Source organism: Protopterus annectens, chromosome 2.part2, assembly GCF_019279795.1.
Source record: "Protopterus annectens isolate FY-2018-M chromosome 2.part2, PAN1.0, whole genome shotgun sequence".
Lineage (NCBI taxonomy): Eukaryota > Metazoa > Chordata > Ceratodontiformes > Protopteridae > Protopterus > Protopterus annectens.
In genome coordinates, this window is record NC_056730.1 from 663,409,628 (window position 1) to 663,426,580 (window position 16,953).

General features: G+C 40.3%; 1 protein-coding gene across 1 annotated transcript in view; it reads right to left on the reverse strand.

The window, feature by feature from the left end:
* DNAAF9 (dynein axonemal assembly factor 9) overlaps nt 1–16,953 on the reverse strand; it is a 2,711,795-nt gene that overhangs the window by 2,136,668 nt on the left and 558,174 nt on the right. The window lies entirely within an intron of this gene.

Genomic DNA, 16,953 nt, shown 5'->3' on the forward strand with positions numbered 1-16,953 from the left:
GTGAAACAAGGATCCCACATTTAAGAAGCACTGTCAAATGCTCTTTTCAGTCCTTCAAGGGTAGGAAACCTCTGAAGGTTTGTGGGCTTGTGGAGACAGGTCTTACAAATTATAGCTCTAGATAATGCAAAACAACATGCTAACTGCAGAAACCGTTCCCAAAAGAAACTGGTGAACCACATGCAACTCTACACTGTATGTATAATTGACAGCGAAAGAAAAATCCAAGCAGACAACACACCTTTATTTATTTATTTATTTTATTTTATTTATTGACATTTGGTAACAGGGAAAGTCCATTGGGTCAGGAACCCATTTTCAGTGAAGGCCCGGGGAGAAATGCTCCACATAGTAACATTAACATCCAAGTAATATATTACAGAACATTACAAATAGATATAGAACAGTAAAATACATACAGTATAATTCATACAGAAAAATTCATACTAAGTAAGAAGCAATTATGTACAGCAATAGACACACAGAGAATTACACAGTCAATTTTGATTGTACTTATGTATTACACATGTGGTGACTGATAATACACCAATGTATCTGATTACAAGATTAGATAGAGTCAAGGTGGCTTGTTGTTAGAATTACAGGGGCATGAGGGGTTTTTAAGGAAGTGTTTTTTTTAAGGTAAGCTTAAAGGTTTCGAGACAGTCAATTTGAGTTACATGGAGGTGGGGGGGTAAATTATTCCATAGTTTTGCAATGCTATGCGAGTACAGACTGGTATATTAATTCCATACAACAAGAGGAAGAAGGAAGGGTAGTTTACATTATACTGACCTTTCCTCAGAATTTCTAGGTTATGATGAATATCTCACACAGCTGTACTGTAGTCTTGCTTAAGGGAAGGTCATTGTGGCTGTAAATCATAACACCTAAGAAGAACGTCAAGCACTAACAGATTAACCCTGGGATGTGGGCAGTCACAGGATCTCCTGTAGTACAGCTGTGTCAAAACCCATATTACCCACTTGATGGAGGTTCTAGCATGCAGTATTTTGTGTAACCATGTTCCTGTTTCCATAAAGCCTTGAGTGGAAAAATTCCTACAGAATGGCGTAGACATACGTACCACCCTTGCAAAATAATTTCTAACAAGGTATGAAATGTTTTTGTTGTATATATTCTAACAGCGATACACACACACACACACACACACACACACACACACACACACACACACACACACACACACACACACACACACACACACACCTCCACTCACTTTACCTTTTAACCAGTTTCTATAACTCTTGCAAAAAAAGCTTTTACATAAACTAAAACCTTGTTCCTCCACTTCACCTTTCAATCAGTTTCGATAACTCTCATAAAAAAGCTTTTACATACACTAAAACCTTATTCCTCCTCAGTCAATTACCTTCCCACGGAATACCTAAATCTAGCTACAGATGCAATAGCCTACCCAATAGTACTCTTACTAACAGATCGATTACATAAATCTGTGTTCCTAACATATGGAAAATGGCACAAATTATCTTCTTACAAAAAGGAGAGTTAATTCCACTGACATTACAAATTTCTGTCCCATAGCTATCCTCTCTCAAATCCTTGAAAGATGTATACATCAACAGTTTCTACATTATCTCTCAGAAAACAAGCTAATCACCAATACACAACATAGATGTCAGCCAGACCACGTCACCTCCATTGCATTACTATTATTAACGGACATTGCCAATAAACCTCACAACTCTAATAAATTTGTATCTGCAGTATTTTTAGATCTATCAAAAGCCTTTGACATGGTCTCTTACATTAAACTCCTCAATCAACTTTCTACCCTGGGTCTATCACCACCATCTATTCAATGTTCTCTAGCTACATTGCCAAAAGGGAACAAGCAGTAAAATGGCAAGGGTCCATCTCTGAATACCTCCCCACTTAAACAAGAGTCCCACAAGGATCCATCCTTGGCCCTCTACTATTCAATATTTTATCAACAACCTACATTCATCTTCTTGTTAAAGCATGTTGATGCAATAAGCACAGAATATCACCATCTCCTCTTCAAATACCTTAACTCACCTCCAAGAAATCACTCAACAAGCTGTCATTTCCATTGAAACCTGGTTTACAAGAGCACAAGACTGACTCAACCCCACGAAAAACAAACTCATTCTCTTTACCCCAAAAACTCATACTCCTAACAAAGCATGTTTCAAAATATTTTTGCCAAATGGCATTAAAATTTAATTAGCTCACCATACCAAAGTACTAGAAGTCATAATAGATGATAATCTTAAATTTGACCTCCACATCCAAAGAAATATCAAGAAAACCCATAAAAATTAGGTATGGTATACAGAAAAACATTTTTTTGCACACACCCTTAAAAATTACTCTAGCCAAAACCTACTACATTCTGGGTCTATATTAGATAATCGAACGCTTAAAAGTTCGAATCACTAAAGAACAAATTTTAGTGATCGAACTTTTAAATGTTCAAAAATCTAAAAAAAGAATATTTAAAATAAAAAAAAGTAAAAGTAAAGGGTTTAAGCGGGGGGGGGGGGGCAAGCTCCCCAGAACCCCCCACATGGGGGGCTGCGCCCCCCCCTACTTAAATATACCAACTCCGAGATCGCACTTCAGTGTGCTACAGTGTGGAAATGGAATCTCTGTATATCCTTAGCTGACTGTAACACCCCCTCTCCCCATCCTGCATTCATCTTATAGCAATACAAAAAATCATATACAAACCTTTAGCCTGCCTAGCTCTTACCCCTTTAATCAATATATATTTTCCAAAAATAACTCTCAGATTAGAAGGCAAACAACTTCTCACCATAAATAAACAAAATAAATCCCCTGGAAAAAAGCCTACACTCGTACTCCGTATGAAAAAACAGAACTCTCTACCTCTAACCACAAGAACTATTTCTAACCTACCCACCTTTAAATGTTCCCTAAAAGAATACTTTATAAAATGATGGACCTGCGCCTGCACCAATCCTGGCGGAATGTATTCACTATACTTCATTCACCCCCTTCAGCTTAAATCACACCTCACAACCCTCCAACCTCCTACTCCCCTCCTTTATTTTGTTTTTCCCACTAACTTACCAAAGGCACTTTCTATCTGCAGACCTTTTCTCTCTTATTTTCCTTACTACTCACCTAAACTACTTAAAGACACCCTACCCAGCATTCTTCTAATCTTTCCTCTCCGTAATTACTTCCTTCTATAACCATAATATGAACACCCTCCCTCATATTAAAACATCACTCAACTTCTCCCTCACTGTCTCTAATCCTGTAATCTCTAATACCTCGTAATAACGTATTAGAATTGTCTTAGATATCATTTATCTCATACTAATCTATGTAAAAAAGTAATATGACTTGAGTTTTTCCTCAAATTTTCTCCATCTCGTGCTATTGTTTTATACTGCACTCTACTATGAAACATATGTTCTATATTTTTCTCATTACAATATTTGTTCACTGCTGTTTTTTTAGTTTAACGTGATACTGTGTGATTTAAAATACCTGTAATTGATTTTCTAAAGATTGCAATTGTGGAGCTTTTCTCCCCGGGTCTCCAGTGAAAATGGGCACTTCCTGACTCAGTCTTTCTTGGTAAACAAATGTATTCGTTATTAATTAATGACAAAAGCCAATACAATGGGCTAGCCCATTTGAAAATGCTTGTTTTGTGACAGACACTGCGACAGGATGCATTTCCTGGAAGAAATAGTCATTACGGAACAGTAATCTTAGATTCATGTGAATATATAAATATCTAGGTAATCTCCAATGTGGTGGTACTCAAGATAAAAAAATGACAATAGATGGTTAAGAAGACAGCTCACACAACTTTTAATATAATGGAGAGAATACATTTTGGCAGCACCCTCAATGTGAAAGCATGTTTAAGGAGATTTACACATTTAGGCTTGCTATTCCAAGATGCTTTCCATGAAATGATACAGCCAAGAAAAGGGATTTCTGTGAAAGGTATCTTTCTGTTGCATTAAATATAAGCAAACTCAACTTTTTCCAACTTAAAGTTCAAGTCTCAATGTAGAAATACCTGTCTTTTTGGAACACTCAATTGAAAAAGCCTTTTTAGAAAACTTTCAACTGACAGATTAACAGACACCCAAGGAAGTGCAGGAAATCATGATGACAAAACATGCGCTTTGAAAAGTAAACTAGATTAGTTTCAAACAGATGATTACAGGACTTTTACATTATTTCACTTATTTTATTAAGAGGGTCCAATCCCCGTGACAGATGCCCATACCACAAACTCTTTCATTTCTGAAAGAATGGCTTCTTGCATTACAGTCCCTTGGCTTCATTCAAAATTTTAAAATCCCATGAAGAAAAGCAGGTTACTTTTCAGAAAGTACAAGTGTATAAATAAACTTAGCATAACCGTATATTATGGAATGATTACTGCTGCAGTACCCTTAGCTGTATGGGCAAAGCTAAGGAAAAAAGAGCAGTTTGGGCCCCAAGCCCTTCGGAGCTTTCATGCCAGCTGAAAGAGGGAGGCTAGAGCCCTGAAAGATCTCAATGCTATAAAATAAAAACATAACTCCTCATCCTGGCAAAAAAAAAAACATGCAAAAATAAGGAGGACAGAGAGATGGAGGGGCTTGTGCAGCAGTCATCATCCAAACATCCACTCCTAAGATAAGTTTACTTTCTTGGCTGTGAACATGTAAAACAGTTTTGCTTACTGCTTCACTGATCACTGCAGTAGACTACCATAGCATAAGCTAGGGAGGAGAAAGGATGTAGGTCCAGAAATCCCTGGAGAATGATCCTAACAAAGCCTGCCCTAGACTTGGAGAAGGAATCTAGTTTGTAGGGCTTTGCAAATGTATGTACAGAGGATCACATTGCTGCTTCTAGAACACTTCTGGAATATTTCCAGAATCAACCCCTTTCCAAAAAGCCACAGATGAAGCCAAGGTCCTGGTAGAGTGCACCTTGACCATGCCTGGAACTGCCTTGTTGTGATGGGTATAACAAAAAGGTAATAGCGTGAGGCAACCATTTGGAGATGGCCTGTTTTGCTATAGTTTTTTCTTTCTTCTTACATTCATACGAAATGAATAACTAAAGAGTTTCTATAAATTTAAGTTCTGTCAAGATAATATTCAAGTTGTCTGTGGACATCCAGAGTATGGAGGGTCCTTTCTCATAGGTTGGTACTAGGTTATCGGCCCTAGGGCCTATACAAACCTAGCCATAACAATTTCCTGGCCATTTCTTCCCACACTGTTTACTTCCCTGGACTCTTGTCTAGTAGGGCGACTGACATGATCCTCGGGGTGAATTTCCTTTCTCCCATCCAATCATCTAGGTTCCTTTTGAAAAGAGCCAAAGAGGTGCTCTGCTTGACATGTATGGGCAGTCTATTCCAGAGTCTGGGGAGTCTCGGGGTCAAAAAGCTATCCCTCCAGCATGTTTTGTTTATTGTGATGATAAGGTTTAGATCCCTGGAGCATGTGGCTTTGAGGGATTGGGATTTCTTTAAGTGTAGCATGTCCAACAGCTCTGGGATTTACATGGCCTTGTATGTTAAGCAGAGATCGCCTCTGAGTAGACGATATGCGACCGAGTATAGCTGGAGTTTTTTAAGGCGGTCAGCATAGGGCATCTGCTTTACGCCTGTGATTCTTTTAGTGAGGTATTTCTGCGACCTTTCCAGTTGTTGCAGATGTCTTGAGAGGTACATACCAAACGGGACGTTGGATTCTACAATGGGTCTAATGAGGGATGAGTACAGTGGGACAATGACCTCCTTTTTTCTGGATGAAAAGCCTTTAGTGATGAGGTGTGCCACATAGAAGGATTTCCTGACTGTTGTGGCGATGTGGTTATCGAAGGTAAGACCACTGTCCACCAGTGCCCCTAAGTCTCTTATTACACTTTCGGTGTCTAGTGTACTGCCACCTATGTGGCAATTCATGGGTACATGTTTTTTCCCAAAGGGGATAACTATACACTTCTTGGCATTGAGCTTGAGCCCAAGGCTCTGGTACCAAGCATCTGTTTCTGTAAGGCCCTTTTGTAGAGTACCACATAATTTGGGGATTCAGTAATGGCTCCCAGTTTGCAGTCATCTGCAAACTTTGTTAGCCAGAGTCCCTTAGTGTTAGCCTGTACTTCAGAGAAGTAGATGCCAAACAACAGCTGTCCCAGGACTAAACTCTGAGGTACACCACTTGTCACTTGTCTGGAGATGGATTTGGAGTCGGATACTTTTACAGTGTGGGTTCTGTCAGTAAGCCAGTTGGCAACCCATCAAGTGACGTAGGAATTAATGGCCAGCTTAGTAAGTCTATTGATTATTCCAGAGAGGGAGATGGTGCCAAAGGCCTTGGCGAGGTCCAGATAGGCTGTGTGGATCGCCTTACCCTTGTCCACGGCTCTGGAGACTGATTCAAAGAAGTCAATCAGGTTCAGGAGACGAGATTGGCCCTTCACAAACCCAAAATGGGTGATGTCTAGTGTTTGAAGGTTGCCAATGTCTTTGTTTATAAGTTCCATGATAATACGTTCCATGGCCTTGCAGATCAGGCTAGTCAGACTGATGGGGGGGGGGGGGTAGTTCCTGGGATCCAATGTGGATCCCCCCTTGTGGAGTGGGATAACTGTAGCTGTGCACCACTAAGAAGGCACGAAGCCTGAGGTGAGACTATGATTAAACATGACACTTAGGTGAGGTGCCAGTTCATTTTGTAGTTCTCCCTCATTGTTTGGCTCTGGAAAGAAGACACAGAGATGAATAGCTTGGCTCAAAGTAAACTCAGATACCATGTTAGGTATAAACAAAGGATTAGTTCATAAGGAAACCCAATCTTTGTGAAAAATGAGAAAAGATCGACCCACTGCAAGAGCTTTTAAACTCAAATTCTTCTTGCACAAGTCAGACAAATCAGCAAAACTGTTTTGCACTTTAAGAACCTCCTAATATTGTGATAGGCTAGTTCAAATGGAGCAAGAGTTAATTTTTCTAAAACAAAGTTAAAATTCTGAGGGGGAACCACCTGTTTTCTAGGAGACTTTGTATGTCACGTTTCAAACATTTTAATATGGGAATGCATTAAAGGGGTAGAATCCATGGGTAGACATGCAGAAATGGATGAGAAATTAATCTTGATAGATAGAGAAAACAGTGCATAATAACTCATACAAATATTGCAGAACCAGAGAAATACTAGCCTTAAAGAGTCCTGGGTCACATCTGGTCTTGGCAACAACTTGCAAATCTTTTCCATTAGCTAGTATATTACTTCTTAGTAGCAGAAAAGATGCCTAAAAGATATTAAGACTATCATCCAGGCAGTTAGATTAAGTCATTTTACTTTGGGATATATCAAACCTCCTGTCCTGTGTCAGAAGATACGGTCTGTGAGGAAGCTTGTGATAATTGCCTTTGGCTATTTCCAAAAGAAGGGAGAACCACTGTTGCCTGGGTCAGAAGTAAATCACCACAATGAACTCTGAATAATTCTTTGAATCCTCAGAATGACCTAGGGTATCAGTGGGAAGGGTAGAAAAGCATACAGGAACATTCCTGTTAAAAAAGAGAAGGAATCTGTTTTCCTGGTCATCTTGACTGGAGTCCTGGAGCAGAATTTTGCCAATTGATTGTTGTGAATTCAGGCAAACAGATTTATCTGAAGTGCTCCCCACAGCTGGATCAATTTCTGGAAGACACCCCAATTCAGTTTCCATTCCTGAGGGTCTGTCCTGATCTTGTACAGCTTCTCTGCAACAAAATTTTGCTTTGATGGACTGTAAGATGTCTACAGAATGAGACTTTGATGAAAAGCTATAGCCGGGCTACCATGGCTAGTCAGCACAGAGGGTAAAATCTGGTTCCCCCATGTTTGTTTATGTATCACATTACTGTGTTGTCAACAATCACTTGTAATGGCCCACGGACCAACAGATGACTGAAAGAGTTGTGAGTTATTTATTACTGCCAGCACTGATTTTCAGTTTATGTGTTTTGGTCTGTCCTTTTGGTTCCAAAGACACTGCAATTTTATTCCCATAGACGCACCTGCCCTCTAGCAAAGTCTGAGGCATCAGTAGTTACAGACTGTACCATATTTGAAGAAGAAATGGAAGACCTGGATTCAGATAAAGCTGGTCTATCCACCAAAGAAGTTACCTTTTCACAAATCTGAAAACACGGATATGGAATGCCAATGGATGCTGATGTTAGGACCATACTGATTTTAAGCAGCATTGAATTTTTCTTATATAGTCTGGCCAGATGAATCATGAGAATCATTAATGCCATGAATCATACGATCCTAAGAAATTTCCTTGTGCAGGTCATGGATTGAATGATAAAAATTCACAAATATATGCACATATAGATCTATTTCTGTGTGTGGAAGAAAAGCTCTTTGAACTGAGGTATCTAAGAGATACTTCAGGGAAACAATCCCGTGAGGAGTCAAGCAAAACTTTTAGAAGGTCTTTTGGAACCCAAGATTATGATGAGTTATCTCACCCAGGCGAGAGATTCCTCACACTCTGAAAAACACTCTGTAAAGATAAGCAAGTCATCTAAATAAGGAAAAATGTGAATAGTTTGCAGTCAGCAGTAGGGTAGCACTGGAGCTAAACAATTTATGAGTACCCTTGGGGCAGTGGATAACCAAACAGCAATGCAGAGAACTGAAGTGTGACCTACACACAGAAAACCTTAAGAAATGTTTGAAATCTGATGATATAGAAATGTGTTGATAAATATATTTTAAATCTAGGGTCATTGATAAACATAAATGGGAAATGAGAGCTAAAACATTGTGAAGGGATTACATTTTGAACTTTGGAACTTTCAAAAACTGGTTTAAAAAAGACCTACAACTAGTTATGCGAGGCTTCTTTCTTTGGCATGAGAAATATTCTTGAATAAAAAGCTTCTACTTCCAGAAGGAGGGACAGCTTCTACCCATCACTGAGATAGCAGATGCCAAAAAGCAGGAAAAAATCAAACATTTGATCTAAATGATGCAGAGCAGTCCCCTGAAAAAAGGGAGAGTTTACCACTACCATAAGTATCCCTGATGAATCAATCTCTGAACCCATTTGTCTGAGACTATATGTTGCCAAAGATATTAATGGAGAGCCAGATTTTATTTTGGAAGAATGAGAGGCTTGTCGGAGTGGGAAGGGGGTCTGTAGATAACCATTCAGACCTGATACACTGTCCTTGTTTCTGGGAGGCTTATTTGTTCTTTTTGGAGCCCCCTTACCATCCATTGCTTTTGAAATCTACTTAACAGCAGCTTGCTGTGTCTGCTTATTTTGCTTTTTGAGAAATGGTGCAAAGGTAAATGTGAAACCCTTGACAAATTTGGAAAAGGAAGACTAAAAAATCCAAGAAACTCCCATGAATCAGCTTCCCTCTCTTATGACACTTTTAACCTCTGTAGCAGATGGTCCAATTACAACCTCTATATCTAAGGGATCAATCAAACTTTCAGGTTTTACAGCCTTAGTAAGGTTTTGTGTATACAATCAAGCAAACCTTCTAATAGTTCTAGGGGCAGCAGCTCTGGAAGTGGCATCAGTTGACTCATAAGCTGAGTTCAAAGACTGTTTACTGACTTGACAGAGAAGCAATAAGGTTACACAAAAATGATTTTTCCTCAGAAGAGGGAAAAGAACCCATAATTTTCTTCATAGTCTCAAAAGAGACAACCATAAACGCTAACATGTGAGCTTAACAATTATGAATTCTAAAAACAAATGTGGCAGAAGAATGCATTTTTCCCCAAACATTTCAAAGGCTTGCCCCAGTACCATGGCTAATGTGGGGCGAGAGGGACAACTGCCCTGGGCGCAAAGTATTGGGAAAGCACAGTCATCCAATCCTGATCTCTAATGCTATACTGACTTCTAAAAGTCAGCATTGCATTTGTGGTCAGACCTGAGCGCAGTATCACTTTGTGTGTGGTCTAAACTTTAGCAACTGTTTGCTATATTGCAGCAAGCAGTTCGCTACAGGTTAAACGTTAAAAAAAAAAACACAAAAAATATCACTTTTTTAAACTAAAACCAGAACACTCTAGCTCTCTGTGCAGGCAGGGTATAAACTGTAGCAAACGGCTTTCTATAATATATAAGAATAACTTTTTTTTTTTTTTTTTTTTAACTAAAACTTTAGTGCTGTACTGCGCTGTGCAGGGTATAAACTGCAGCAAACTGTTTGTTACATTTGTAGCAAGTAGTTTGCTACAGTTAATAAGCAGACATTATTTTTTTCATAAAATGGAGGAGGGTGTCAGGGGAAGGGCACAGAAACACAAACAGAATGGTTAGGCAGGAAGCATGTGACATGTTGTGCATCTGGCCACCTGACTCTCATGCCAGTAAAAGGAATGGATGTTTTGTTTTCTCTCTTTACTGGACAATGAAAGAGCTGGGGGATCTGTAATAGGCCAATTGTTACAGTAAAGTGCTTTTTTTTCTCTTCAAGTGAAGAGCTGAGGGGATGGGGTACTGGTACATGATACTGGCCCAGGGGGCTAATTGAGCCAGCTACACTTTTGGTTTCCCAGCCTTTTTTTTTTTTGGGGGGGGGGTAGCATTTACCAGAAGTTTTGCAATTGCTAAGGAAATCACTCCAAGGTCTGATCTAGGGTTAGAAAACAAAAACCTATAAGCGTGAGTACCGTTATATAATTTATCTGCTCTCTTAGGGGGCAAGCAGACTGGATATCAAGCAAGTTACAGGTTGTAATAAATACATCCACCAATGCCGGAAGAACAGGAGGAACTGGAGTAGGTTCAGACAATTCCAGTTGTAATAAATCATAATATTTCTTTAATGACAGAGAAAGATCATAATGTTCCCACTGAAAGTAGCTGATTCATTCTGTATATGGTTTCAGAAAAACATTTTCCAAGAGACTATCAGAAGAAACATTCTTTTCAGAATCAGAAATAAGGAGAGAAAACAGAAGTTGACCCCTCACAATTTTCCTGCTAAAGTCTTGCACAACCTCAGACAGTGAAAAATTCCTTTTTTTCTTACCAGTAACGCCAAAACTGGTAGGGTCAACAGCCTAAACTAATCCCTGAGCATAACTCAATAAATCACTCTTGTCCAAAGTAACTTGAGACTGGTAAAGATATCTGACTTTCTGCTTCTTTTAGACATGAGTTTCTAGAGAGGCAGACCTGCTTTTGACAAGCAAAAAACTCCCTAAGGACAGGCATCCCAGTCTGGCTAGGCAGAAAGGCATAAGGGCATTTTCTTCTCTTTCCGTGACTGACGAGAGTGGTTCTCCCTTGCCACCAAGGGCACTCCAGCCACTGCAGATGACATGTCTAACCTCAAGTTCATGGTTACTGCAAGGACTACAACAGGAGCCAATAAAAAAGATAAATGGTCTAAGGCACCACAAATGGCCAGAGTTACTCATCTGTTAATAAGGAAACATAGCTGCCTGCTGAAGGGCAAAGGCTGTTTGAAATATCTCTCCTTTTTATGGCTGGAAGAAGGAAGAACCAATGAACTAGTAGGTTGTTCCATGGTGAAGTTGAAAAGTATGTTTGAATCTCAGAGATGCTTGGCAGTAGCAGTTGGTGAAAAAGGAAAGCATTAATTCACAGATGGGGAAGATAAATGTTTAATGTTCGGTTTCTTTTTTTTTTCTAGGAGAATCCTTAGAAAGAGACAGACACACAGCAGGTACAGTATCCCAAGAATCGGCCACTGAGTAAAGCATCCCCCTCTCCCTCCTCCAACACTGACAAGAATGGTTCTTCCATGACTAAAGAGCATACGCCAACAGCCACAGAGAATTTGTCTAACTCCCAGTCTTTAGTGGCTGAAAGGACTGCAATGGAGGGATTCAATGAAAAAGATGAGCAGTCTGGGGAACCAGGTATAGCCATAGCAGAGTCATCCATCAGCAGCTGAGGCACAGAAGAACCTGGCTGTACTGGCAAAGGCCAAAGGCTTTGTAATATTTTAGTTTTTCTCGTGACTGGAGAAAGGAAGACCCAAGGAAATTAACCAGTTCCAAGGTTCAGACAATACATGGTGGGAAATAACAGATGAAATAGGGAGTCCCACCCTAGCCACAGAACGTCACTACTAAGGGGGATGGTGGGAGTGTATATGTACTGCAAAAGTTCTCTCTTTGAACATTTATCAGTATGGTAAATTACCTACACAACTATACTATGTTCTTAATAAAATGATTGTTGCAGTACTCCTTACCAAGGGGACAGTTCCCAAAGCTCAGAGTAAAAGAAGGAAGGTGAATCAGAGTCCAGGATGCCTTGCAGAACAGCTTTGGTAAAAGCAGTTTTTGATCTGGAGAAAACATCCAGTTTACAAGGCTTGGCAACAGTGAGAACAGAAGACCAAGTAAAGCATCTACGTTGATCCTAGAGTCTGCTCCTTTCAAAAAGGTTCCAGAGATAGCAACTGTCCTAGCATAGCAGAATGTGCTTTTGCTTACCCTAGTGGGTTCTTTCTTTCCATGGCTAGAGTAACACAAATAGAATGAGAAAGTCATCTATAAATAGTTTGTCTGAAAAGTGGCTGTCTTTCTTTTCATAATAACAGACAAAATGTTAGATTTTTTTAAGCCTGTGGTTCTACCGGAATAAAATCTGAGTTGCTTGTAGATATCCAAGCAATGAAAAATGATCTTTGCCTTATTTTTGGAGGTTAGGGTAAAAAGAAGGGAGAAGAACTGCTTGGCTAAAGGTAAATTCATAGACTACTTTGGTTATATAAAGTAAGGGTTTGTTCTGATACTCATCCTGTCCTTTTCAAAGACCAAGAAAGGTTGAAAACATGTCAGGTCTTGTAACTTGGACACTCTTGTAGCAAAGGGCTTCCAAAAAAAACTGTTTTCCAGGTTAAGGATTTTAAAGAATAGCTGGCTTCTGGTTCAAATGGAGCTTGTGTTAGCTTTTTTATGACACAATTTAAATTCCATGGAGGATACACCTTTTCTTTGTTGGTCTAATATGTGGTTCTCCCATATGAAACTTTAACCTGAAAAAGTATGTAGAAAGGAATCCAGTAGCAAACAATTGAAAGGTGTACCTTTATAGAAGTGTACACCAAGCCAGAATTAAGAAATTCATGCAGGTAATGCAGAACCAAGGGTGTCCTTGTTTGCAATAGGTCCTGTCTTTTATTTTGGCATGTAAGAGAAAATGCTTTCCCTTTACATAAATATGATTTCCTAATAACAGTTGTTCTTGCCTCCATAAATACCTGCAGCATGTCCTCAAAATGAAAGTGCCTAGAGAAAATCAACAATATGCCAATTCAGGGATTTCTGTTATGGTGCAAACTGAGTAAACACCAATGCTACCTTGATCTGCTGGTTTACCAGTATGAAAGTAATAACAAGGCAGTTTTCAAATAAAGTGATCTTCAAGAAGCACATCTAAAACAGTTCCGTTTTTTAAGCAGGTACTAAATACCAGCAATGGATAAAGAAAAAAGGGAGGAAGTGAATAAAGTGCTTCAGATATTCACTGTGCCTGAAAGCATGACAGCTACCTACAGCAATGACAGATATGGAGGAAACTGCAGCATTCCAAGCCTTGCAAAAGGAGATCACATTAAAAGATGTTTACCTTGTTTTGAAGAAAATCAGTACTAAACTTGAGCACTGCATGCAGGACAAGAACATGTATGAAATGAGACACATAACTAGTAAGCAATACAGACATTGTTTGTTAGACTTTCGGCTTTCCCCGGTTAGGGGTCGCCACAGCGGAACTCCGGTCCGCTCATGATTGGCAGTATATTTTTACGGTGCCGAGTTGCCAGCCCGACACCCAACCTTCAAAGAAGGCACGCCTATTCACTCTCACACTTACCTGCATGTCTTTAACGAAAGAAAATGAGAAGCTAAAGATAACAGTGGCAACTTCTGAAGGAAAGTTCGATATAATAACAGCAACACTAGTTAACCAAGAAGACAGGGCTAATAGGAAAAATATTACCGTAACTAGACTACCAGAAAGGGTACAGGGCAACAACTACAAGGAAAAGAGTAGCAGAATGGACACAACTTCATGTGAAAAAATCCATACTGAAAAGGTGCACTGCACTGAATAAATCCTAGCATGACACAGAGATTGCCTTGCCCTATAACAGCCCATTTCACCATGCACTGTTTAAAGGAGAGGTTTTGCCCTTACTCTGAAAGGTGAGTAATAGATTAAGCATCAATAGTTAAAGCAGCACTCATTCCTGCGCAGAGAAAATGTAAAATAAAGTGAGTAAAATATAAGCTATTATATCCAGCTACCCTACCACAAAACTCAGTTTGACCCTTGGCTCCAAGGCTTTTACTAGTCCCTGAAGATGCAGAAAAAGAACTTGACAGAACCAATCAGATGAGAAGTTAGCAATGAGACCTAAATCCTGGGCCAGAGTCCTCTGGCTCAGATAAATAAAGTGTGTCCAAGATTGGCAACAAGCAATCAAACCAGATATTCCCACTTTTCAAACAATATAAAACTCAAAGACTAGGTAGAACCAATTCACACCCTTAGGCTAGAAGGAAAGTACAGTTTTGTACCTACCATAAATGTAGATGTTCGAGTGCTAATACAGCTACAGTCATAACAGATGGGTTATCCTGCCATCAGGCGGGTCCTCGGTCGGCCGAATTCCAAAGTCTAGGTCCAGCGTCGGATGTCGTCGCTTCTTCCCTGACGTCAGTGCGGCAGGGGTACAAAAGAACCAGCCAACGCCATTTTCTTCAGTTTTTCTTGCCCCAGATGTCAGGTGCCCCCAGAAGGAAGGCAAAACATAAATTTATGTAATAATGCCATGTAATATAATCAAAAAACAGTAGTTGCAAGCAAATACACCATAAAAGAATACCCCAATCAGGTTGTATGAGGAGGTGTTTGTCATTAGGTCTGTCCCAAGAGGGGAAGGAGGGAGGGAAACCTGGAATGCAGCTGTATTAGCACTCGAACATCTACATTTATGGTAGGTACAAAACTGTACTATGTTCATCGTGCATACAGCTGCAGTCATAACAGATGGGTAGAATCCCAAAGCTAAAAAGGGGTGGCAGGCACTAAATGGAACTAGGAGGAGCAAGGATGCCCTGCAAGACTGCTGTGGCAAAGCCCGCTCTAGATTTAGAGTATACTGGTAGGTGATAGTGCTTGGAGAAAGTATGCACAGAACTCCAAGTGGCTGCTTCCAAAATTTCCTTGGTAGGAACCCCCCTGAGGAAAGCTGCAGAGGTAGCTATGGCCCTTGTGGAGTGAGATCTGATGCTTGTAGGAACAGTTTTACCATGAAATGAATAACAAAAGTGTATGCAGTGGGCTATCCATTTAGAGATTGTCTGTTTGGAAATAGCCTTTCCTTGAGCACCTGTAGCATAAGACACAAAGAGTTGCTCTGATTTTCTGAATGGCTTTGTCCTGTCCAAATAATAACGAAGCTGTCTGTGAATGTCCAAGGAATGTAGTAGTCTCTCCCCTTTGTTTTGTGGATTAGGATAAAAAGTAGGTAAGTGGATTGCCTGATTCAAGGCTACACTGGATACTACCTTTGGCATAAAGGAAGGGTTGGTTCGTAAGGAAACTCTGTCCTGATGGAAAATGATGAAAGGTTGCACAGCCATGAGGGCTTGTAGCTCTGAAACCCTGCGTGCTGAGGTGATAGCCAGAAGGAAGGCTGTTTTCCATGACAAATATTGCAGCTCTGTTGAAGCAGCTGGCTCAAATGGAGGCAGGGTCAGTTTTTCTAAAATTAAATTGAGATCCCAAGAAGGTACTGGTTGCTTCCTTGGGGGTTTTATATTCTTAGCCCCTCTGAGGAACTATCTTAAGAGAGGATGAGAGAATAAGGGAGGATCAGTGTTGTATTGTGCAGAAATGGCTGAAGCATGGATTTTGATGGAGGAGAATGAAAGTCCACTGTTTAGCATCTCAGCTAGGTACTGTAATATTTGAGGTAAATTCAGTATCCCAGGATTCTGTCCCTTTTTCTGATTCCAGGCACAAAACCGTTTCCATTTGGTGGAGTAGGCTTTTCTAGTAGAAGGCCTTCGGACCTCCAAAACGACATCCTGCACCTCCTTGGAGAGGAGGGTCTGTTGGGAAATCAAGGAATCCTCCATGCGGCTAGATTGAGTGTTTTCAGCTGACTGTGAAGAGTTTTGAAGTTGTGCTGGGTCAACAGAAGAGGCACTAGAGGCAGGATCCATGGTGGGGAATGTGTCAGGCTCCTCAGGAGTGGATACCAGTGTTGTCTTGGCCAGTCTGGAGCAATGAGTATCATCTTTGGCCTGTCTGCTCTGGCTTTTAATAGAACTTTGGGCAGCAGAGGAAGAGGTGGAAAGGCATAAACTGTCAATGTTGTCCAACTGAAGGAAAGTGTGTCCACTTTCCAGGCCTGTGGATGATAGGTCCTTGAGCAGAATTTTTTCAATTGGTAATTTCTGTGGGTAGCAAAGAGATCTATGTCTGGCCTTCCCCATGCTTGAATTATCTTTGCAAAAACTTGAGGATGCAACTTCCATTCGTGTGGATCTGTCATATTTCTGCTTAGGTTGTCTGCCAGTGTGTTTTCCTTGCCTGGCAGGAATTGTGCTTGAAGTTGGATTTGTAATTCCAGAGCCGTGTTCCAAAGAGACATGGCTAGTCTGCACAGGGGATATGAATGAGTTCCTCCCTGTTTGTTTATGTACCACATCACTGTGGTGTTGTATGTCCTTATCAATAGCTGGCCTGGATGCAGTAGGTCTTTGAAGGCCATAATAGCATTTTTCACTGCTAGCATTTCCTTTTGATTGATGTGTAGGTGCTTTTCTTTTTGGGACCATTTGCCCTGAATGCACTGATCTGTCATGTGCGCCCCCCCAGGCGTAGTCCGAGGTGTCTGTTGTGGATTTGATTTGCTTGAGGCATGCAGAATGGGAG